Source organism: Cicer arietinum, chromosome 8, assembly GCF_000331145.2.
Source record: "Cicer arietinum cultivar CDC Frontier isolate Library 1 chromosome 8, Cicar.CDCFrontier_v2.0, whole genome shotgun sequence".
Lineage (NCBI taxonomy): Eukaryota > Viridiplantae > Streptophyta > Magnoliopsida > Fabales > Fabaceae > Cicer > Cicer arietinum.
The window spans coordinates 13307743-13313541 of record NC_021167.2 but is presented as its reverse complement, the minus strand read 5'-3'; the positions used below and the strand labels follow the sequence as shown (position 1 = coordinate 13313541).

At 34.2% G+C, this 5799-nt stretch overlaps 1 long non-coding RNA gene across 1 annotated transcript; it reads right to left on the bottom strand.

Annotated features, from left to right (window-relative positions):
- Nucleotides 1-455: 455 nt before the first annotated feature.
- On the bottom strand, nucleotides 456-2073 carry LOC140919003 (uncharacterized). The gene is made up of 3 exons (XR_012161536.1): nucleotides 1743-2073; nucleotides 1077-1363; nucleotides 456-969 (listed from the first exon to the last, which is right to left on the bottom strand). It is a non-coding gene; the product is annotated as an uncharacterized lncRNA (long non-coding RNA).
- Between the last annotated feature and the right edge of the window lie 3726 nt (nucleotides 2074-5799).

Genomic DNA, 5799 nt, shown 5'->3' with positions numbered 1-5799 from the left:
CGACATATTTTATCTTTATCCACAGAATATATGTAGGTAATGTAAAATTACTCACACATTACCCACAAACGCGGGTTTGTAGCTATTTCGCTCGTAGGAATATATTTACCGACAGACAAATAGTGGAACACACTTAGTAAAGGAATGTTCGTGGCAGTATGATTCACCGAATCTCCGTGGGTAACGTTACTGATAACTTTTCCGTGGGTAATGTTACTCATAGATATTCTGTGGGTAAAAGCGTAGGTAACATTACTCACAGACAATCCGTGAAAAATTCTACCTATTTCTAACAACCTAAATGTCTAAATCAAGGAGATGAAATAGGACAAGGACTTTTTGATGCAATTGAATCATCTTTGATTTCTTTAGTCATACAACTTGTAGTACGTTAATAAATAATCTAAACTTAGTCAATAAGTGAAGCAATTGGGTATGTAAGTACATTGTTGACCACCAACTGATTAAAATAATTAAGATAATGATATTCATACAACAATGAGAAAAAGCAGCAATATGGCCTTATTACCAAGGATCTATTAGCCATCCAAATGGTAGCATGTCCAAATCTGGCCATGAGGTAATTTGTAAAGTGATAAAAGAGTTTGGAGGTTTGAATCTCACCCTCAACAAAATACCAACAATATCAATCATATATACTATAGTTATAGAGGAAACTTGCCATTTGGACATAAACACAACCCAGTACAACAATAAATAAAAAATGGTGATCTCAAATAGCAAGTGCAGTATGAGCTCCACTGGAAAGAAAATGAACTAGATAATAATGTAACTAAAAATTCGATCACTAGAGATGAAAAATATCAGAACTAGATTGATAATTAGGAAGTTACCTAAGAACTAACCAAGAGATGAAAAATCTCAGAACTAGATTGATAATTAGGGAGTTGCAGCCATCGGTACAGATCTATGGTATGCTCTCTTCGCATCACGAACGATATCTTCAATCTGTTAATCCACATATACCAGCAAGCAAATAGATTCAAATGATCCATACATATGTATTGAAACCTTATAAGTAATGTTTAAGAAACATTGCTTGTGGGACAGCTAACCTCTCCAAATTTGCTGCATAAGGCATGGGAACATCAACCCCAACAATTTTCTCAACCGGTGCATCATCGAGATAACCAAAACTCTCTTCAATGACAGATGTGATGCGCAATTGAAGTATGAACTTATACAACTTCTAAGAGCTAACCAGAAAGATAGATATAGAAACTAATGTAAAGAGATAAACCAAATTTCAACGCCAACACCATGCTGAGGAAACCCTTCTTCAACTGTCACCAATCTGTTGGTTTTCCTGACAGAGGCATTGGTGGTGGATGGATCAAGCGCACTACAAAAAAAAAACTGCTGTTAAATCACTATTTCGCTTATTTCTAGATCCATTCGAATTCAGAAAGTAAACATAAACTGTTGATCTACACTCACACAAAGAAATCCTTGATTCAAGCCATGTTTAACTAATAAATCAAAACGGGAGAATGAAAAAGACACCAGATAAAAAAAGAACAACATAATATAAGTTAAAATAGCATCAATATTGAAAAAAATGAGATGAAAAAAACAGTTCTCATTCCCTTTTTTCCATAAGGAGGAACAATCACATTTTGCTGCAACCATCATTTCAGAGAACAAGAAAAGTCACGACTTAGCTAATAAAAACAATATATGACACACTACAACAAAATCAAGGGATGTATTTCAATATTCACCTTTCCACCAACTTGCATTCCTTCAACTATTGTGTACATTGTCGACGGAGGTTTTGGTGCTGCTTGTGTGGAGAATAAACCATTTGGGTTGTCTACAAATTTGCGCTTCCTTTCCTTTCCTTTCTAGGTTGAGCTCCCACCTTAAATTCATATGGCTTTTAAGAGCATAAAACAAGTATTCATCAGCATTCAGTGCGATCAAGTAGAGCTTGAAACAACCATCATTCTTTCTTTCTTTCTTTCTTTCTTTCCAGGCAAGAGATCACTAAAGTATATAAGAAATATGACTTTAGACAAAGAACTCAACACTATTTAACTAATCTATTATATGATAAGCTAATAATCAATGATGGTTTTAACAAACTAATAACAACTAACAGTTAGAAGATTAATGATAAGCAAACTAACAAATCTATTATATGATAAGCTAATATTATTAGAATATAGTTGCAACTTCCATTGATAACACACACACAAATCAGACACATCACTACAAGAAGAACTGTTGTTATCTACGACAGATTTTATCTTTATCCACGACATGTCCGTAGGTAAACAAAAATTACCCACGGACACGGGTTCGTAGCTAAATCGCTCGTAGGAATATATTTATCGACGGAAAAGCAATATGATACACTTACTTAAGGATTGTCCGTGGGTAGTATGACTTACCGAGACTCCGTGGGTAAACCTACTCATAGATGTTCTGTGGATAACGCTGTAGATAATACCTACGGACATGTCGCAAGTAATGTTACTGACGGACCATCCGTGACAAATGTTCATCTTGATATTTGATATTTATAATTTTATCCATGACATGTCCGTGGGTAATGAAAAAATGATTTTAAATCTATTTTTGTTTTTTTTACAGTTTGCTGTATTTTTTTTATTATATGTTCAAAATAAATTATAAGCATATTAAAATATCATTGTCAAAACAAAGTTAAATTTTATATAAACAGTGTTTTTAAAATACACCTCCTGACTGCAACAAGTTTCAAAATAAGGGCAACTTACACTACCATAATTCTCAACATAAGCACATTGTCATTACCATAAGTTTCAAAATACACATAACAACATTATCATAAGAATATATATAGATAATGCTTACAAGTCTAAGCAAAATATGTAGTCATAACTACTATACGAAACTAACACTGAAATAAGTACTACTCATCGCCGTCATCATCGTTAGACTCATCCTCGTCATAATCTGGGTGACGACGACGAAGGGATGACTCAGCCTGTATGGAAGCAACACTTTTTGCCAATGTTGCTAGCTGTATCTGGAGCTCTATAGTGCGTTGCTCATCCTCTTATCGACGTTGCTCTGCTTTCCTTAGCTCCTCTCGCGCCTCTCGTGCCTCGTGTTCTGCCGCTTTTGCTCGCTCCTCAAATGTTGCTATCTGTGCAGCTATCTCGTTAGAGTGTTGAGACAAGACATTGACACAACCTCTAGATGGACGAGAATCTGGGACTAGACTTACGACACCTGGTCTATAAAGTGAGGATCTATCTCCAGCACCATATATCCTCCCTTTATTCTTCCCCCCCCCAACAGATTGGATCCACATGTCTAAGCGAGCTTCCGCATTAACCATGAATGGTTTAGTCATGCACATTTCGGGCGGGAGATTATACGAGGTCACAACAACAGGCCAACAAGAATATGGGGATGAAGATGCTGAATGTATGGCGTGAAGCCATCAGAACATAACCCAAGCCTTACATTTCTTGGTTCATTTGTGATGTTTGGATACCTTGCATCAAAATGATTCCAAGCTTCCCCATCAGATGGATGACGTAAAATGCCTGAACTTGATCTATTATGTTGATGCCATCTCATTTGGGCAGCAGATTCCGTTGATGCATACAATCTTTTTAACCTAGGAGTGATTGGCATATAGAACATCCTCTTAACTGGAATGTCTTTGTGGCTACCTATCCCAGGCTTACGAGGAACATATCGGGGTTCATGACAAAACCTACACTCTATATCTGCACTATTCTTTTTGTAGTACAACATGCACCCTTTAACACAACAATCAATTTTCTTAGACTTCAATCCTAGCATTGTCACCAAATTTTTCGCTTGGTAAATTTTTTTTGGAAGTGAATCCTTAAAAGGACACACATCTACAAGCATTCTTGCAAAGAAATCAAGACATTTATGCGGAACATTCCAATTTGATTTGCAAGCTAAAAGTTTCACGCATATTGAAAGTTTTGAATCAGAAGCCCCCTCATATAAGGGTTTGTTTGCAACAGTTAACAAATCATAAAAGTCTTGAGCATCCTCATTTGGAGGATCTTCATTAATCTCTTCCTCGTTGCCCTCATCACCCATATTTTGGAAGTCATAAGTTGGACCAAATGCATCATCGACCATATGTTGCATTAACGTAAATGGATCATCGTTATCAATATATCCACTACTACTTGGAACATTTTCTGGGTCAATATGCGGGGCTTCTTCACCATGCTGAGTCCAATACTAATAATTTGGTTGAAACTCAAACCTATACAAGTGAAGTTTGACTTCACTTGTAGACAATACACCACTACACATACAATTGTGACAAGGACATATGATGCCACCATCTTCTACAAACTGATTACGACTTATTGCCTTTGTTATAAACTCTTCAACACCTTTTGCAAATGCTGGTTTCAACCCCCCTTGTTGAACATAAAGTCTATCATATACCCAACTACGATCTGAGTGGTAGCCATCCATACTTTGAAGGACAAACAAAGAATTGAGGAGCAACGGAACTGCTAACATAATGTTAAATAGCATAGTATAATAAAATCAAATCAAATAGATAATTCACATCAAATAGAATAGTATAGTATAGTAAAATCAAATAGAATAGTATAGTAAAATCAACTCAAATCAAATGAGGACTCAATTTATTGAAACAAGGAAGCAAATGCAAATGTATCATTATAGCAAATTATTGCAAGAACACAATTTTCAATATGGACAACATGCATCACTTCAACTTTAAATTAAACCATTTTTGTGTCTCATTATAGCAAACTATTCATTAATTAAACGAATCCAACTCAATATTTTCTTTTAGAATTGAATTTATATTTAACTAAAATTGATTTTATATTTAAAATTATTTCTAACTTTACACTTAAACTTATCTTTCAATTTGTATTTATGTAAATATATTTAAAAAACTATTTAATAATTTTTGTTACTAAAATTTCTTTAATCATAAATAATCTTATTCGAAAATCATGAAACACTAATATAAATATCTCTTTTAAAAAGAATTTAAATTCTAACTCACTAAATTAACTAGTTTATAAATTTATATTAAACTAAGTGAATTTTATAAAATTAATTGACATTATATGGTTTAGAATTGTTAAGAAATTGAAAAACAAAATGAGAGTCACATGGGTAGTTTGATCCGTCAGGATCCCCAGCTCATTCATAGCTTAGTAAATTGAATTGAGTATTTAGTATGGAGTCAAAGATTGGTCAATTACATAACTGTGCATGCATTATGCATATGCTGGCCCTCTCTGTGTCAATGTGTGAGACCTTCAAACTTGAGAATAGTCCACAATTCATTACTTCAATCAGGATAAAAACAATATTGAAAATCAACTCATTTTTAGCACCCACAAGTAATCCAAAGCAGACACGAAGGTGATAGGACAACAGTCATCCTTCAATCTATCGATCTTTTAAGTTGTTTAATAGCTAGACATATATATTATGTAGCCAAAGCATCGATCTTTTAAACACTCCCTAAAAAAACAGTGCAGACTAAAAAAACATGGTGCAGACTAAAAAAAACAGTGTTTTTTAATTAAATATATTAAACAAAACTTCTTGTTATGTTGTGTCGTTTCCAATTGTCCAGACCCTGGCCTTTATTCTACCACATATGGTAACTGTTTTCAACTTTCACTTCTCTTTTTTGACACACACATTAGTCATGCTTTGCCCATTCAATATTTACTATCACAATTTTTATTTCAACCGCTTGGACCACTTTTTTTTTATTATTTATGAATTGAACTAGAC